A 19,575-nucleotide genomic window follows, 5' to 3' on the forward strand; every position below is an offset into this window, starting at 1 on the left:
TATTAGGTAACCTTTTAACACATTTTGTGCTGGAATTCTTGGTTTTCAGCTGGCAAGAGTTTAATCAGGCTAGGGCCTTCTTCTTCTTTCCACCTCCTTGGATTGCTGATATTCATTGAAAGTGCAAATATGTCAGGGGTGTACATCAGTCAGCAACGAGGCTCTGCCTTAAAGAGCTCGATTCAGTTATTTTGTCCAGACTCAGTCTCACATTGGTAACACGCGCTGTCACTCATGGCTTAAGAGCCTGGATCCTGGTCCAATCAGGGGTACCTGCTTGAGAGGAGGGCAGCTTGGTGGGCTTTGTGTGGGTGTCACCTATGTGGCTGGTGTCTGTCTCCTCCCTGGAGCCCAGGGGCGCAGAGCTGGGAGAGTCACTCTAAGGAGGGTGGGACACTTGGAACCCGGAGATCCGGGAACCTTGGTACCCGGACGGGCCGGACCGCGACACCGCGGAAACGAGCCGTTCCGAAATCCCGACATGGTGAGTGGGCCCGGCCTCCGAGTGGCGAGGGCTGCTCTGCAGCTGCGGCCCCGCTCCTGGTCTTTCCTGTTGTGATGGCTCTCTCGCCCCCCCAGCGAGGGGACAGGGCTGGTGGTCCGCTGCCCCTCGGTGGCCTTTGCACCCCGGCTATGTGGCGATGGCGGGATCTTGGAGACGACCCGACTCCCGATGTGTGGGTCCTGCCCGAGAGGAGCTCTGGGCTGGGGGGGTCCAACCCCCCACCCCCACCCCCCGGTCCTGAGCTTCCGAATTCATGGGCATCATCCATGCAGAACCCTGTCCGCGCAGCCTGCGGGGGCGGTAAAATTCTTATTACATTTTTATTATTATTATTATATATGTGAGGATGTGTGATGTAAATGCAGGTGCCCTATGGCCAGAAGAGGAATCAGATCCTCTGGAGCTGGAGTTGGGAGTGTGGTTGTGAGCCTCCCGTTGTTTGTGCTGGGAACTGAACTGGGGTCCTCTTGTGTTTACTAAATTCTTAAGAGTCCTTTCCCACCTGCAACTCGCAACTGTCTGGCATCCATATCAAACAGACCCGTGTTTTATGTTTTTCGTAAACTACTAGTTGGCTTTTTTTGGGGGGGAGGGGGAGGTCAAGACATGGTTTCTCTGTGTAGCCCTGGAACTCACTCTGTAGACCAGGCTGGCCTCGAACTCACAGAGATTCACCTGCTTCTGCCTCGCTGTGATTAAAGACGTGCGCCACCACACTCAGCTCTAGTTGGCATTTTGAAAAGATACCGTGTGTTGGGTTGGAACCTCCAGCTCGCCCCATTCCTGTCTCTCGCCAAACCCCGCCATCTCAGAGAATTCCCAAGAAAGAAAAGGCGTCAAAAGCCCCGTTCCGCATTCTTGGTGACTATTGCAACTTCCTACCCTGTTGCCTCCCGCAGCCCAAGTTCCCACCTAAGCATTCAACTTGACGTTCGGTTGGAACCTCCAGCTCACTTATGCATGGTCTCCAGTCTGAGAAGCCCCTTTCCTGTCTCTCCAAACCCTGCCCACTCAGAGAATCCCCGAACACCTGGATTGTGATTGCTGGACCATGTGGTCAATCAGTTTTTATTTAAGAATGATCACACATTTTTTTTTAAATTGCTATACAAGATTTATGACCCCACTAACAAAGTACAAGAGTTTCCTCTTTCTCCATGTCCGTCCATGTCCTTTCAAACACGACAGAAGATCTCTTTATGTACACCAAGCTAACTTTGAATCATTTTGCGGTTTTTTTGACAATAGCCTTTCTAACATCCCTGGCAGCAGGGGATCTGTTATTTGCTACATTGAACCCCTGCTCTATATCAATATCTAGGGTGTAGCCTGGAGAGATGGCTCAGCAGTTAAGAGCATGGGCTGCTCTTCCAAAGGTCCTGAGTTCAATTCCCAGCACCCACTTGGTGGTTTGCAACTGTCTGTAGCTGTTGTCCCATGGGATACGATGCCCTCTTTGGTATGCAGGTGAACATGCAGACAAAACGTCCATATACATAAAACAGATACATCTTTTAAAAATATATATCCAGAGTGTCCTGTAGCCCCTACCAGAGCGAGCAGCAAATTTCTTCCAAGGATGTATAGGATTCTGTGATGTTTTCGTTTCTTTAAACAAACAAAACAGTCTTTTCTGGACTACTGGTAGCTTTAGGCCATACATGGACTTATTCTCCTATTCAAAATGCCCTTTGGCCTGTGGTCTAAGGAGATTTGTATGTCCTGTCTTCTTTGCTTTCAGAACTTGAAGATACAGAATGTAGTCCCTTGAACACAAGATGATGAAGTCTAGCGTGTGGACAAACTTCTTATGGGATCTGAGAGACCGAAAGCTGTGCAGGGGAGATAGCTTAAGAAGTGCTGAGCTCCCAGACAGCCTGGTAGAAATGCGGTTCTCTCTTCTCTCCCTGATGCACACTCACTGGAAACCCAAAGAGAGCAGAGCGGTTGGCTATAGTGGGGAGAATGTGTGCTGAGAGAAACTGGGAACTTGGCGTTGTAAGGCCTTCTTTACCCCGGTCCCATTGGCTGCAGCCGGGGAGTGTGTAAGCACCACTGTTGCTGTCCTGCTATGTGCTTAGCCTCTCCTTTCCCAGCTCTAGGTGAACTGATGAAATTCTCTTGAAAGGATTTGTAGACAGAGTACATGTGTGTGTGTCGATTCGTGGAGGTTCATCAATCGCCTGTGTTTATTATATCATCTTGCCCCCTTAACCTATATACCTTTTTTTTTCCATGTTGAGGATTCAGCCTGTGCCCTTGCACATTCTGGGCATGCACTATATAGCTGAGGTGTGTCCTTACCCCAATATCTTCCTTTTGATTGGGTTCTCTTATCCATTCACAGTTAACTGTAGATACAATTGGACGGTGTCTCACTTAGGGTTACTATTGTGATGAAACACCATGACCAAAACAGCTTGGGGAGGAAAGGGTTTATTTGGCTTACACTTCCACATTGTAGTCCACCATTGGAGGAAGTCAGGACAGGAACTCAAATAAGGAAGGAACCCCGAGGCAGAAGCTGATACAGAAACCATGGAGGGTGCTGCTTACTGGCTTGCTCCCCTTGGTTTACTCAGCCTGTTTTCTTATAGAACCCAGGGCCACCAGCCCAGGGATGGCACTGCCCACATTGGGTTGGGCTCTCTCCCATCAATCACTAATTTGAAAAAACTCCACAAGCTTGCCTACAGTCTGATATTATAGAGGCATTTTCTCAGCTGAGGCTTCTTCAGCTTGCGCCAAGTGAAACAGGAACACATCTTTACATAGTTAAACAAACGAAGCATAAACAAATGTAACACATCTTTACATCGTTAAACAAATGCAGGATAAACAAATAAACACCCCATTTACACAGTTAAAGTAATATTCCACAGCATAAACAAATGTAATACATCTTTTTTGTTTGTTTGTTTTTTTGAGACAGGGTTTCTGTGTAGCTTTGGAGCCTGTTCTGAAACGCACTTTGTAGAACAAGCTGACCTTGAACTCACAGAGATCTAACTGCTTCTGCCTCCTAAGTGCTGGAATTAAAGGCATGCACCACCACTGCCTGGCCAAATGTAACATCTTTATGTGGTTAAATAACGCACAACAAACAAACCCACATTAGCCTACTGGAGAATGAGACACCATGGAGAGGAGAACCAAAGTGCTCCTGTTCATGCCAGTGCCTCATCACCTAGTTATAAACCAGAAGGAACCCGAGTCTCACCTATATTGCTGAGCATTGAAGAATATGAGCTAATAAGTTTTGGGGTGATTTGGAGTCCCATGTGTCTTAGTTACTTTCCAATTGATGTGACAAAACACGATGACCAAAGTTACTTATAAAAGAAAGTGTTTAACTTGGGACTCACAGTTCCAGAGGGTGAGAGTCCGTGACCGTATGGTGGGGAATATGGCAGCAGCCAGGTGGTTACGGAGCTGGAGCAGTAGCCGAGAGCTCACATCTTGATCCACAAGCACAAGTCAGAGAGACAATAGCTTGGAATGGTGTGGACTGTTGGAACCCTAAGGCCTGCCCCCGTGACACACCTTCTCACCAAGACCACACTTCTCAATCCTTCCCAAACAGCTCCACCAAGTGGGGACCAAGTATTCAAATCTATGAGCCCATGGGGGCCACTATTCAAACCACTACACCATGCTTATGTCCCCATTATTGTCAGGCTATTAGAATTCTGTGACATGTTGAATGCAAGCTGTCTGGCAACTGGTACTGATTCTAATGCCCTCAAATGTAAAGTTCTATTTACAATTGGAGCTATATAAATGCATACATGCAGTTGATGCTTGAACTTGGATACCACAAGAGAAAAGAAGCTCCAGTCTGACCATTAGATCCACGGCCAAGATGTAAAATAAGTTTCATTTAACCCAGAGTCCAGTGCTATGCACACCACAGAGCACTCCTTTTCCTAGAGTCCCTTATTTGGTGACTGACCTCTGACTAGGGATTGGCCTGCACCTGACAGCAGCAGCTGGGAAATAGTAGTCTAGCTTTAGATGCTTTGTGGCATTGTCTGTCCTGTACCTGACGAGACATGTTAGGGAAAGGCATTTCATAACCTCTGGCATGAAAAGGAGGCATACAGGCCCTTCACCTCCCTGAGTGCAGAGGAGCCGTGGCTTTAAAACTGGACCATGATTGTTTCAGAGGGAGATGTGCTCCAGGCTTAGAGTTTGGAAGATGTCCAGTTTCCTTGCCCAGTATAACTTCTTATAGGGGGAAACGTACACTGCAGATCATGGGGGCAGAGTGCCCACCACAGCTCTTGCTGGTGGTGATAACCAAGTGTTGCTGTGGATTATGCTCACTGTTAAATAAAAGCTGATTGGCTGATAGCTGAGCAGGAAGAGATTGAGTGTGAGAGCCAGACTAAGAGAATTCTGGAAAGAGGAAGGGCAGAGTCGGGAGGGGGGGGAATTGCTGGCAAGCGCAGCGAAGCAAGAGGAGAATGCTGTACTGAGAAAACTAAATGTTGATAAAAATCGTGGGTTAATTCAAGTGTAAGAGTTAGCTAGTAACAAGCCTGAGCTATCAGCCAAGCATTTATAAGTAATAGAGGATTCTGTGTGGTAATTTGGGAAGTGGCTGCCAGGTATTTGGGAGTTGCTGGTGGGACAGAAAGGTCTGTTTGCAGTTTCCTTAATGGCTCATCTGTTCCTATCAGCCCCAACCCTTTCCATCTGTGCTGTTTAATCATTCACGTCTTCCACGAACTGCTCAGGCTTTCGAATCATCTAGAAACTCAGTAGCATGTCATATGACTTGCTGTTCATTTTTTTTCTCCTAGGAACCCTAGCTTGATACAGAGCATCACATTTGCTCCTGGGTGGCCTGGGTAGTCTATTTAGTCTGCTGCACCTTTCCCCATCCCCCCATGTCCCTTGTACTTGGCAAGCTGAATTTATCTGCTTGTCAGACTCACTTAGAGCAGTCAGAGGTCTCCTTCTTCATACAGATCATATTCTACTATGGAGCTCATTGAAACCCCTGAAACACCGTAACACCCAAGGTCCCATGATACTCCTAAAACCCTATTCCCCCCCCCCCCCCGCCGAAGTCCATCCTGCCAGGAGCCATCCCTAGCAGGGCAGGTCCCAGCAGACCGTGTAAGGAGTCAGCAGGGGAAGGAGGTGAGCCAGGCTGTGGTGGTGCTGAGAATCTTGCAGCCGGACTGACTTGCAGCCAGAGCGCTTCCTTCTTTATACAGAATTTAGTAAGCAGGGAAACATTCGTGTTGTTCTGAGACATAGAGCATATCATTTTGATTTTGGACTGTGTTTCACTTCACTTTTGCTCATTGTTAATAAACTATGACAGAACAGAGTTATCATTTCCAATTGTTTTTCGTCAAGTTTTTACATCATTAATAAATAGAGTCATCATTTTTATTCATTAGTCCTATAACCCAATTTTTACGAATCTAGAGGCATATGACAGCCTGCTTTCAGGCTGGTAGCTTTTGTGGCTACAAGGACACTAGACAAAACCAAAATCTTCAAGCCAGCCTGAGCATATAGCATGTCCCAAGCAGTGTATTATTAACTCTTAATGTTCAGAGTGCCCAAGAAAAATCCTCAGGCCACAGATGCTGTAGTTTTTATTCAAATTATGGCATAATACAATGTGTATATTTTATCTTTTTATAGAATTTGTCTATATGTCTAATCCTGGCATTCCATTGTTCCTTGGTCACATGACCCCACAGTGACTCTGCACGAGCTAGCTTTCCTAAGAAAGGGAGGTCCTGACACCTCATCCCTTTATCATCTTTCCACCCCATCCTTTGCTCACCAGTGTAAGTCCCTGTGTAGGGCAGAGGTATCTCCAGCTAATTTAACTTTATTGCTCTATATATTATATGATTGCCTGCATCTATAGCAGAAGAGGCTTGCAGTCTGAACTGTGGCCAACTCCTCTAGCCCACTGAATCTTGTTAACTTTTTAAAGTTTACTTTGTTTTGATTATCTTGTTCCTGCATAAGTATAGGGACAAATGTTCCAAGAAAGTCTCGAAGCCTCCAAGAAAGTCTCAAAGCCTCATAAAGGGACTTCTGGCTTCTCTATGTGTGTCACAACCTCCAAGGTGTAAGGAAGACCTTCAAGTAGATAAGGATGTCTCCCTAAAAGTGGGGGAATAATATATTCAGGACTTTTCTTTCTGGTGAAGCTTAGAAGCAGTCCTCCTGGGAGAAGGCATAAATGATTCATAAGGACTTTTCCATAATCCAATATCCCTAAATTGTACAAATATTAAAAGTTCCTCAAGTTTGTGACAGGAAATGAAAACCAAACATGGCATGGTAGCCAACATGCGACTCAGCTTTGCTGGGTCTGTCAGGCAGCTGTGCTGGCTTTATGACTTTTGCCGTTACCATCAGATACGGCTGTGTCACCATACCATCCTTGAGGTCCTTTACCACCCCTGAAACCCCGTACTACCCCGGAGATCCCAGGCCACCCGTGAAGCCCCGTACTGCCCCGGAGATCCCATGCCACCCCTGAAGTCTCACACCCTAAAGCTCCACACCATTCCTGAGGTCCCAGCAGAATCAACATCACTTTAAAAACAAAACAAAAACCCTCTGCTGTGAACACGAACACAGTTGTATCAGATAAGGCGAACACTCATCTTGCAAACCCAGCTCTCATTGGGGCCTGTCTTTTTCGCTATTGTCTTCTGATCCCTAGTACTCATGGTCCCCTCAGGTAGTGACATCCAAGTGTCTCTAGTGGCTTGTGTAAGCCAGTCTACTAAGGACTGATTTCCCTCCTGTTACCTAGCCCTAGCTCTAACCCCTAACTGAGAGTTTGTAACTTTTATCTCAGGTAGTTTCTTCACTTCAACAGTGTTGTGGAATATTAGTTTAATGATACAAAGATGTGCGGCATTCTTTTATGTTGCATTTGTTTAACTCTGTAAAGCTGTGCTGCTTTGCCTGCCTAAAACACCTGATTGGTCTAATAAAGGAGTCGAATGGCCAATAGCTAAGAAGGGGAGAGAAATAGGTGGGGTTAGCATGCAGAGAGAATAAATAGACAAAATCTAGGAACAGAAATCTAAGAAGAGAAGGAGAAGGAGAGGAGAACAGGGGCCAGCCACCTAGCCACCCAGCCACCCAGCCACCCAGCCACCCAGCCACCCAGCCACCCAGCCACCCAGTTAGACATGGAAGTTAAGAAAGTTGGCTAGAAACCAGTCAAGCTATGGCTGTGCATTCATAAGTAAGAATAAGTTTCTGTGTACTTATTTGTGAGCTGGGTAGCATGCCCCCAAAGAGCAAAGAAACAAAAACCAAAAATACCCCAAACAACTACACAGCAGTACTCAGACTGCCCCCCCACCCCACTCATATGTCCCACAGTCTCACTAGTGAGGCTGGGAGGGACACATTTATTTCTTTCAAAAAAATTTTCCAGGTGGGCTGGAGAGATGGCTTAGCAGTTAGGAGCGTTTCTGTCCTTTCTGAGGATCAGGTTCAGTCCCTCACACCCTCCTGCAGCTCCAGTTCCAGGAGATCCAATGCTCCCTCCTGGCCTCTGTGGGCACTAGATACACATGTGGTGCACGTGCACAAATGGATGCAAACACACACACACACACACACACACACACACACACACACACACACACAGAATACAACCTTTTTCTTTTTTAGACAAGGTTTCTCTGTAGCTGTGGAGCCTGTCCTGGAACTAGCTCTTGTAGACCAGGCTGGCCTTGAACTCACAGAGATCCTCCTGCTTCTGCCTTACCAGTGCTGGGCTTAAAGATGTGCGGTCACCCCTCCCACAGAATACAATCTTAAAGTCTATCCCAATTTAAGTGGTTCAGGTCCCACGTAATCCCTTGTTATTAAGGCTCTGTTGGCGTGCTGACCATAGCCTCCCCATTTTTAAAGACTGACCCGAGAAACATCTCTATTTCTTTCTTTCTTTTTTCACTTTTATTGATTATTTGTGGATTTCACATTTTGCATCCCAATCCCACTTATCTCCCAGCCCCTCCCATTTTCCCTCTGCCCTTGAAATCTCTTCCCCCGCCCCCGCAAACTAAACCAAATTTAAAAGAAGAACCAAAAACCAAATCAACCAACCAACCAAATGGACAAATAAAAAAACAAGAGAAAAGAAGAATCTTATCGCGGAAGCTGTAGTGTGACTGTTGAGACTCACAGCTTCCCCTTCAGTCCGTTCGTCTTCACTTGCTATCTTCTCTTTTTGGTCACATCCTCCTCCTGTTCATGATCTGACTCTTCCCATGGGCCCCGTGGGTTTAGATCTTAGGAAGGGCCTTTAGCATAGATCTAACTTCTATTTTCCTTTTCTTGCATCTGTAAGAAACTGCAAGTTAATGCCTCCATCTCTTCATTCCTATATTCAACTTCCTTTGTGAAATTAGATGCCCATGCAGCAGATAGCATCCCCTGGTCGATTTTCTCCTCTTATTTGTAACTCCTCTTGTACACTGACAAATTCTCCTTGAGAAGATAGCTGAGCCTTCGTTGCATTTATTCTTGGACACAACAAAGGCCACAGAGCTGAAAGACTACAGGCTGCCTCCCATCCCGTGCATGCTGCTTTCAGAGACTGCAATATATTATTTCTTTCTTTCCTTCCTTCCTTCCTTCCTTCCTTCCTTCCTTCCTTCCTTCCTTTCTTCCTTTCTTTCTTTCCTTTCTTTCCTTCCTTTCTCCCTCTCTTCTTCCCTCCCTCTTTCTCTCTTTCTTTTTCTGAGACAAGACTTCTCTATGTATGTAGCCTTGGCTACCTGAAACTCAATCTGTAGACCAGAATGGCCTCAAAATCAGAGATCCATCTGCCTCTGCCTCCTGAGTGCTGGGATTAACGGTGTGTGCCACCATGCCTGGGTGCAATGTATTCCTTTATCTACCATTTTGAAGCATGCTTATACTCATATAGCAGACCTAATGCATCGTGGCAGCATGTCACCCCTTGCCACATACAGTTAAATGGCTACTCTGGGATTCCCAGTCAAGAACACTACACTCCTCAAGGAGATGACTGGCCGGTGGTTGGATATCCTATTCCTCATCACAGGGAACATGCAACCATTATAACAGTAAGGAGGTACACCATCCCCCACCATGTGAAGCAAGGTGGTCACACCGAGGTGGCTTCCATGGATGACCCACTCACAGATCTGCTCCGATTTCATGTCTCAGCATCCGCTGCAGGGACACTCAACTGCTCTTCCCAAACTCGCCTGTGGTTCTGTGTGTTGTTCGACTTCTCCTGTGGCAGTGTAAATAAATGCTTATTCGTTACATCAGGGTACTGATCACAGACCAAGGAAGAGATTCCCTGCTTCACTAACGTTTAGTTTAGTGAGACAGTGAGGTTGTCGAGGTTGCTCATCGGCGTGTGGATGAGCATCATCACATCAGGAGTAAGGATAACCAGATGCAGCTGCATCTCCGAAAGCTCACCACAGCATGAGTGATGCCACCGAACGCTGTGTTCCGGGATTACACGACCATTGTTCCATCCACTTATTTTATTTCAGGAGCTGCTGTCAATTGAGAATGTGTCCATTGACTTCTCCCCAGAGGAGCGGGAATGCCTAGACCCTGCGCGGTGGAATTTGTATAGGGATGTGATGTTGGAGAATTACAGGAACCTTGTCTCCCTGGGTGAGGATCTCTTCCCTACAGAAGTCTCAGATCCCTTCCTTTGTAGACTATCTCCCAGGAACTTACTTACCCTTCTCACAAAGTCCTGGACGAGATCCGTTTAAACTGTATTTCCTTTTAACATCTCCTTTCTTCATGGAGTATGTTTCTTTAGATTGCTGGTAATTTTTGCAGTTCGACGGCCTGTAGCTATCATAAACTGCATCTTAAAGTCCAAATGTTCCCTTTGATTTACTCATATGTGCAAGTGAAGCCTTATCTCCAAAGTGAAATTCTCCGTGTGTATTCTACTATGTCTGGTAGGAGACAACAGAGGACATACTTTGCTAGAGTCTCCCACTGTGTCATCCCCTTCCACACCCCCAGCACAGTGTGAGCTGGGAAATTCCAAGCAAGCATCATTTCTGTTTTCCAATGAACAGGCCTTGCTGTGTGTAAACCTTACCTGGTCATGTTTCTGGAGCAGAGCACGGAGCCTTTGAATGTGAAGAGACAAGAGTCGGGAACCATATGTCCAGGTAGGTAGGCGTGAAAGAATTCGAGGATGCAGGTGAGCGGTCCAGAGATCCAGAAGGAGGAGCGGCTTGGAGCTAAAGACTGGGAAGCCTGAGTCAGTGGAGATGATTTCTCAAGGGACTACACTTGTTTCTCTTACTAACGGAGAAAGCCAGCTGCCCTGTGTTTATCACACTGTTCGGTCTTCTGCATCTCCTTCTCTAGGGACCTCCCAGCCCATCGCCAGTGACAGCAGAGTCCTCCTTTTGAAGGTCTGTATAATCTCGCCCCCCTGATTTTTCTTTTCTTTCTTTGTGGGCCTCAAAAAATTATGCACATGCCTGAAGACCTCTGTGTTAAGCCATAGAAATGAAATATTAGCACCAAAAGGAAGTTTTTCAGGGCCAGAGAGATGGTTCAGAAAGGAGTTGACAGCACTTGCTGTCCTTCCGTATGACCTGAGTTTGATCTCCAGCACCCTCGCCAGACAACCCACAACCACCCACCACAGGGATCGACTCCCTCTTCTGGCCCCTATGAACACACTCCGCACGTGGCGTACCTTCGCCCCGACATGCACATAATGTAAATTGAAAAGTCTGCTTAATGTCGTTCATACAGCTATTCATTGCAATTGCTGCACAGGGCTTTTTTTTAAAAATATTTTTTATGGTTTATTTAGCTTGTATTTTATGTGCATTGGTGTGAAGGTGTCAGATCCCCCGGAACTGGGTTTTCAGACAGTTGTGAGCTGCCATGTGGGTGCTGGGAATTGAACCCGGGTCCTCTGGAAGAGCAGTCAGTGCTCTTAACCGCTGAGCCATCTCTCCAGCCCCTGCACAGGGCTTTTTATGTGCGATTTTACTGCTTTCTTCTTTTGGTTTGGTTTGTGGGTGTGAGTTTTTTTTTTTTAAAACTGTGAATGTCAGTCATTTAAAATGCGCATTATTCATGGGCGTATTGTCAAAATTGAAAATCGTGCCTATCTGGGAGGCATTTTTCATGGTACATTGTTGCTTATTAAGAATTTTATGAAGTAGTTCTTTTTCTTGTTTTTCATTTCCGTGGTCTGTGTTCTATTTTATTTTAGAGTAGGTTCTTTCACACCAGCTGATAATAATGGTAGTTTTTAACCTGTATATTGCTGTTGGCTGGCAGTTTCTAATACTGTGTACATCAGGATAACATAAGTTAATAATAAGTGAAATTAAAACATCTCTTATTTCTACAGTTTCAATAGAGTTGTATATACCTGTGTGAGAAAGAGAGAGAGAAAGAGAGAGAGAGAGAGGGAAGAGATGGCTCAGTGGGTAAGAGCACTTGCTGCTGAAGTCCGAGCACTGGGCTCTGGGTCTCAGCTGTCATATATTGGGCACCTTCCTATCTGCCTCAGTAATTGCAGCATTAAGAGCGGTAGAGAAGGGAGAATCACCGGGGCTTGCTGGATGCTGGATGCCGTCTTAGACACAAGCCACAAACTCATTTGGGAGAAACCCTGTCTCAAAACAAAAAGGCAGAGAGTGCTCGGGAAGGACTCCCATGCCTTTCTCTGGCCTTTTGGCACACTCATCCATCACACACACACACTGAGACATTAGTCATTATTCTGTCATTAACAAACAAGTTTTTTTTTAATGCCAAAAGTACAAATTTAATAAATACAGGAAGTTACCCCCCCCTATAAAAGTGGGGTTTCACTCTGTAGACTAGGCTGCTCTGGAATTTCCTATGTACTTTAAGCTAACCTTGAACTCATGACAATCCTCTTGCCTCAGATTTTCAAGTGCCAGTATTATTGGTGTGAGCCACTCACTCAGTTCAACACTCCATTTTCCCTAACCCAAATGCAGACAAGGGCATTGTGAAAACAGGGCATGCACAGTGACAATAGGCCAGTCATCAGGGAGCGTCCTATCCTGAGTAATTATACAGGTATTCATATTGGAGAGAAAAACTTGTTAGTACAAGAATACTACAGCTGGAATCATGGTCCACATCCTAGCAAAGACCAGTGTACTCTTTTTCCAGAGGACCTCTGCAGACATAACCAGTCTGGGGAAGACTTTGCTCAGCACTCAGAACTCGCTACCCATCCATGTCCACCTGTTCAAGAGAAGTCTCAGAATCGTAAAGAAGGTGGCAAAGCTTTTACTTATAACACAACTTCTATTCGACAGCGGAGGGCTCCAAAAAGAGAGAAGCTTTATCAATGTGAAGAATGTGACAAAACCTTTAATAATAGTTCAAACCTCACTCGACACCAGATAATCCACACAGGAGAGAAGCCCTACCCTTGCCAAGAGTGTGGCAAAGCCTTCAATAACGTTTCAACCCATACAGGGCACCAGATGATCCACGCTGCAGAGAAGCCCTACAAGTGTGCAGTGTGGGACAAGGCCTTTCACTTCTCCTCGTACTTTAACCAACACCAGAGGATTCACTCGGGAGAAAAACCCTATAAATGTCAAGAGTGTGGCAAAGGGTTTTATTACCGCTCAACCCTGACTCGACACCAGATAATTCATACAGGCGAGAAGCCCTACAGATGCCGAGAGTGTGACAAAGCCTTCAACAAGACCCTGACGCGACACCAGACGATTCACGCGGGAGGGAAGCCTTACACGTGTAAAGTGTGCGAGAAAGCCTTTCACAGCTCTGCCCACTTTAACCGACACCAGAAAATCCACTCGGAGCTGACAGCGTATCGATGTGAAGAGTGTAGCAAATCCTTTAGTTATTCTTCACGCCTTAGTCGGCATCTGAGAATCCACGCGCGAGAGAAGCGCTATGTGTGTAAAGAGTGTGGCAAGGCCTCTAGCCGCTCTTCGCACCTTAACCAACACCAGAATATTCATTTTGGAGAGAAACCGTACAGGTGTAAGAAATGTGGTAGCACCTTCGCCTGTTCTTCATAGCTTCATAAACACCGGGTAAGCCACACCGCGGAGAAGCCCTACACCTGCAAGGAATGTGGCAAAGGCTATCACCGTTCCTCGTCCTTTGATCTGCACCAGAGAATGCATACCGGAGACAGCCTCTACAGATGTGCAGAGTGTGGTAAGGTCTGCAACTGCGCCTCACACCTTGCCCAACACCGGAGGGTTCACACCGGAGAGAAACCGTACAGCTGCAGAGAATGTACGGCAAAGCTTTTGGCTGTTCCTCACACCTTCACCGGCACCATGTAACTCACAGTAGTGAGAAACCCTTCCAGTGTAGAGAGTGCAACAAGGCTTTTAAGGACAGCACGACACTTTGTCGACTCGAGAGACTTCATACCTGAGAAAAACCCTTTAAATGCAAAGAATGCGGGAAAGCCTTTAACAATTGTTCAAATTTCATGCGCCATCAAAGGACTCATAAGTGAGGAAAGCAAGACTAAAGAATGTGGTAAAGGGAACTGGAGAGACGGCTTATTGCTTCAGAGCCTGCACTGCTTTTGTGGAGACTGAGTTTGGTTACCAGCCCCCATACTGGGTGGCTTAGAACCTCCTAAAACTCCAACTCCTGGGATCCAAGCCCAGCTTTGGCCTTCAAGGGCACCTGCACTCGTACGCACATGCTCCCACACAGGCAAACACACATCTACATGTAATTTAAGGAAGAGTGTGACAAAAATGCTTAAGTAATCAAACACCAAGCTATAGTGGAATGAAACTAATAGATTGTACTGACCAAATTTCAACATTTTTATGTAAAAAAAATCTTACAAGATAGAACCTTTATACATGAATTATTAATTTATTTTAATTTGTTTGGATGCTTTGCCTGCATGCCCACCACATGCATGCAGTGCCTTTGAAAAGAAGAAAAGGGCATTGGATCCTGGAGTTGCAGACAGCTGTGAACTGCCGTGTGGGGACTGGGAGCCGAACCCAGATCCTCTGCAGGAGCAGCTACTAACTGCTGAGCCATCTGTCCAGTCCCAGAAAATGTATATATGTAATGACTCAGAAAAGACCATTGTCCAGTATTCAATACCTCAGAAGGGCCAACTATTAATTTTGGAAATCCTTTTTTACAAAATAAACAGATTATGAGAGCGTTCACCAATATTTCAGCTTTTAATTTACTTATAGGAATTAGTATAAGATAGAAATCCTACAAACACGTGAAATTTGGCAGAAATTTACTGACATCTTTCTTGTGCTTGGAAGAAGCAGCTCACAGATACCAGAGTCACCAGACAACTCGTCTGTGCTTGGATGTAACAGCTCACAGCTACCATTTGCATTCAGTAAGTAGCCTCATACTGCTCAAAAGTGCACAAGGCCCCACTCTCAGGTCCTTCCAAAGAAACGCCAAACCGCTTCCTGGGAATTATTGATGTATTCTCTGTAGATTGCATAGTGGACTTTGGAATGTTGTATACACTGTATGCTGAAATTCATTTTAGTAAATAGATAACTAATGTTTTATCATTGGCATGTATTGAGTGACTTCTCTTTCTGTCACAGACATCGAACCACTGTGCTCAAGAATACAGGTGGCAGATCCTACTTAACAGGGTATTAAGAAACCTATTGAATATTTTGAAGTATATTGAATGACTCATAGACCAAGTGGAACTCCCAGTTCCATCATGTACTAAAGAATTTGGAGGAGACTATTCTTATATGAATAACTTTTATTCATTCCTTTTAATAATTATCCAGAAATTATGAGGGTTGTAGGAGTATAATAATGTATCATAATATTCTGAATCTTGAATTGTAAGTTATAAAATTTTATCAGATCTTCTCCACCCCATTTCCCCTTTTTGGACTCAAAGCACACATAAATATTTGCTATTCATTTTTATAGATTCAGGTGTCCAACTCTTATGATCTAATGGTAAATTTTAGGAGAATGGTAGATGGGTCTGCTTGAATAATGATTGGGAAGAGAATTATAGAATTCTATGTGGAATTTCTGTGAATTTTAAAGGAGTTGATAAATTATAGCTACCTAGAATCCTCACATATTCTGAGGGGAGATTTTTACTTTGTTTTCACCGAATATATTTCTTCAAAATGTCATGGATCTTGGTTTAGAATTTCCTGGTATTAATTCATCTTGATTTACCTGTTACTCATGGAAGACATAATGTATGATTTGCCTCATGAAGCTTATGATTCTGTTCATATAACCCTTACCATATTTTAAGAAGGCATAATTAAATTTTATATTAGAAATTAATTCTAAGATGCTCTATCATAGTGTGAACATACATAGAGATGTTGTGGCAAAATGTTTTAACTAGGCAAAGATGTGTCATGTTTGTTTATGCTATGAAATATTAATTTAGCTATGTAAAGGTGTGTTACTTTTGTCTATGCTGTTTTTGGGTAATTATGTAAAGATATGTTGCTGTTGCCTGATTGGTCTAATACAAAGCTGAACGGCCAATAGCAAGGCAGGAGAGGGATAGCCGGGGCTGGCAGGCAGAGAGAGTAAATAGGAGGAGAAATCTAGACTTGAGAGAAGAAGAGAGGAGGAAAGAGAAGGAAATGCCCAGGGCCAGCTAGGCAGCTACCAGACAGACAGACTTGGACATACAGAAAGGAAGGTAAAAAGCCCCAACATAAATGTAGATGAAGAGAAACAGGTTAATTTAAGTTTAAGAAAAAAAGCTAGCCAGCAATGAACACAAGCGAGGCTGAGTGTTCATAGCTAATAAGTCTCTGTGTCATGATTTGGGGGCTGGTTGGTAGCTCAAAATAAAGCTTGATACATAGAGATATTATTAGTATATTATATTCCTTTCCCCTTCTTTTGTTCTTTTTCTATTATTTATTTATTCATTCATTCATTTTGGAGGCAGGGTCTTACTATGTAGTTCTTGCTGACCTGGAACTTGGTCGGTAGACCAAGCTGGCCCCAAGCTCACAGACACCTGCCTATCTCTGCCTTTCTGGTGCTGGGATTGATGGCATGCATTCTCACAGCAAGTGACATTTTTCCCTACACAATAAGATAAATAATTTTTCTTTTCAGTTGTATGAGTGACATGAAATTCAGCAAGTTCACTGGTCCAGTTTCCTCAGACGACAGCTAGTGAGGAATCGTACTTCCTATACAGGGTTCTGACGTCTGTGCGACGCAATCAAGCTCACGGAGCAGAGAGAATGTAATAGATGCTCCATCAGCAGGACACAGAGCAGATAGAATGTAATAGATGCTCCTTCAGCAGGACACAGCAGTCTCTACCAGAAGGAGTTTGTTGCTGGTGTAACGCCTTAATACCTGAATCCCAGATCTGGGAAGCTGAGGCGGGACAGTCATTGCAAAGCCAGCTTGGGCAGGCGCAAGTATGCCCTGCACTGTGGAGTAAGACTACCTTGGAAACAAAGCAGGCTGTATGTTCAGGTCCAGAAGACTGTGTCAGAGACACTACCTCGCCTAACCCTACGCAATTCACAGTCATATTAAGAAGCCATTCAACTTCCTCCCAGAGTGTTGCTACAGGGCTACTATGTATCTTCCCACCTGCCAGGCTTCCCACAGACAGCTTTTGCTGCTTGGCCTGGCTCAAGCTGAGAGGGAAGCAGGGCTGCGCTCTCTCCTGCCATGGATGCTGCTACAGCTGGCCCTCTTGTTCTGACAGATGCTCAGATAACACCATAGTTCTTTTGTTATTGACTACATCTGGAAAGGGCCCTGGGTTGAGTGAATATCCTCCACACCTAGTATGCTTTTTATTTTCTTCAGATGAACGATGTGCACAACATACTGAGGAAATAATGCTACCTCTAAAACAACAGCAACAATGACAACAACCCTTAAGTTTCTCCTCCAGGGAGCCCATATAATTTATACTTTTGTGACCCGTGGCCCCGGCAATAAAATCTTTTAGGAGTGCACAAGTCCTCTGTGATTTCTTCTTTATGAACTCCGGGAAATAGCCCTTTGAACTGAAATACTCCAGACACGTACACCAGGGCTTCTTGGCCATTGGACTGCAATCATATTCACTGGTTGCATAGGAGAGTGTCAGGGTTGGGGACAATCTGGCCATGGTCAAGGATGTAAGGACCAAGAATAAGTTCAGGGAACAGCGCGATTATCAGGAGGTAGAGGTGTAAACTGAGTTTGCTTCCCAGAACCTCTGCAAAAGTGTAAGGACAGAATCACCTGGAAGGTTGTCATCTAACCCACACACACATATCTTGGCATGGACAGCCAAGCACACACACTGTACACCTTCAATATACTGATAAAAACTATAAATTAAAAGTCAAACTCATAATGAACGTGAGGCATTTCTTGCAGTGCTAACCCATGTTTCCTCGTGTGGCCTGACTTTAGCTTTAGTCCTGAAATCCAGCATGACCATCTGTACCTGCTGTTGTGCCGGCATCACCAGCGAAATGACTGGAAGTCTCTTGGCTCTGGTTCAGGACTGAGATGTGGGGCTATGATGGTGATGCTGTGGCTAAAGTGCTTGGGTTTGCATGAATGAGGACCTGAGCTCAGACATTCCAGATCCCAGGTACAAAAGTGTGTGGTTAGGTTTCTATTGATATCATAAAATTCCATGACCAAAAGCAACTTGGGGAAGAAAGGGTTTATTTCATCTAAAAATTCCCACCTTGTATTTCTCAGTATAGACCTTCATAAGAGTGACCACCACCAACCATGTAACAGTCAGTATTAGACTGTCTTGAGATCTCCACCAAAGAAATCAATCCAGCAAATTCTTAGAACCAGGGCAGAAAACAGCCACATCCTTTGCAAAAATATCACAAGAATGTAAACCCAGTTGCTTTATTCCCCTGTGAAACCTCTTGCTCCCAGCCTCCATAGCCCACACAGCTCTCATCACCATTTTCTCCTGCTAAGATGGTCCGTTAAGTTCTGCTTTCAGTGTTCATCCAGCCTTCTAGTTTAAAATCTCAAAGACCTCCACATTTCTCCAAAACCCAACATTGTCAGTTTCTTCATGGCGGCACCCCATTCCTGGTATCAACTTCTGTCTCTTACTTTTCTCTTGTGGTAAAACACCATGTCTGTGGTGGTTTCAATGAAATGTATTCTGTAAATCTCTGACTTTTGAATACTTGGGTCTCTGGTTGGTGGCTCTTTGGGAAAGATTAAGAAACGTGGCTTCGTTTGAAGAAGGTGTTGCCGGAGTGGCAGGCTTTGAGCTTTCAAAAGACTTGGGTCATTTTCACAGTGTGCTTCTGCTTCTTATTTGTATACTACTATATGAGTTCTCAGTGGCTGCTCCTGCACTCAGCCTGCCTGACTGCTGGCATGATCCCCGCCATGATTGTGATGGATGATATCCTTTTGTAACTGTGGGCCCCAAATAAACTCTGCTTCTGTAAGCTGCCTTGGTCATGGTGTTTTATCACCGCAGTAGAGAAGTAACTAAGACAATTAGTGTCATAGTTAACTTAACCTGTCAGTTTGACACAATTCAGAGTCATTTTGGGAGTGGGAACCTCAATTAGAAAGTAGCCTCTATCAGGTTGGCCTAATTGCTAATTGATCTAGGAGGACCCAGCCCACTTCTGGTGGTGCCATTTGTAGGCAGGTAGTGCCATTCCTAGGTAGGTGGGCCTAAGAATAGTAGTTGAGCAAGTCCTGGAAAGCAAGCCAGTAAGCAGTGATCCTTTTGTAACAGGCACCCAGAACTGAACACAACTGACTCCATGATGGAAGTACCGTTCAAGCCCGAAAACTGAACACACAGATAGCACCACTAGCCAAAACAAAAACAAAGACCTAATGCACGAAAGTCCATAGTTCGGGAAAGTCTTTAAATGTCCTAACCTTGGTTTTTGTTTTCTGTGGTTCTGCTTTTGGCTAAGTGTTCTTGCATCTGAAGTATGTCAACCCAGGCAATGGTTTTTGTGCTTGAAAGCTCACCCTGAGAAAGGCTCAGGGCAACACTGGGATCCTGAACAGTGTGACCACTGACT

The 19,575-nt window shown here is 44.9% G+C and overlaps 1 long non-coding RNA gene across 1 annotated transcript; it reads left to right on the plus strand.

Moving 5' to 3' along the window:
• The first annotated feature begins 287 nt into the window (after positions 1-287).
• Positions 288-18,978, plus strand: LOC125400183 (uncharacterized). The gene is made up of 4 exons (XR_015737290.1): positions 288-484; positions 10,597-10,692; positions 10,895-10,941; positions 12,698-18,978. It is a non-coding gene; the product is annotated as an uncharacterized LOC125400183 (long non-coding RNA).
• The last annotated feature ends 597 nt before the right edge of the window (positions 18,979-19,575 follow it).

The sequence above is a fragment of the Myodes glareolus genome, chromosome 2 (assembly GCF_982192425.1).
Source record: "Myodes glareolus chromosome 2, mMyoGla1.1, whole genome shotgun sequence".
Taxonomy (NCBI): Eukaryota; Metazoa; Chordata; class Mammalia; order Rodentia; family Cricetidae; genus Myodes; species Myodes glareolus.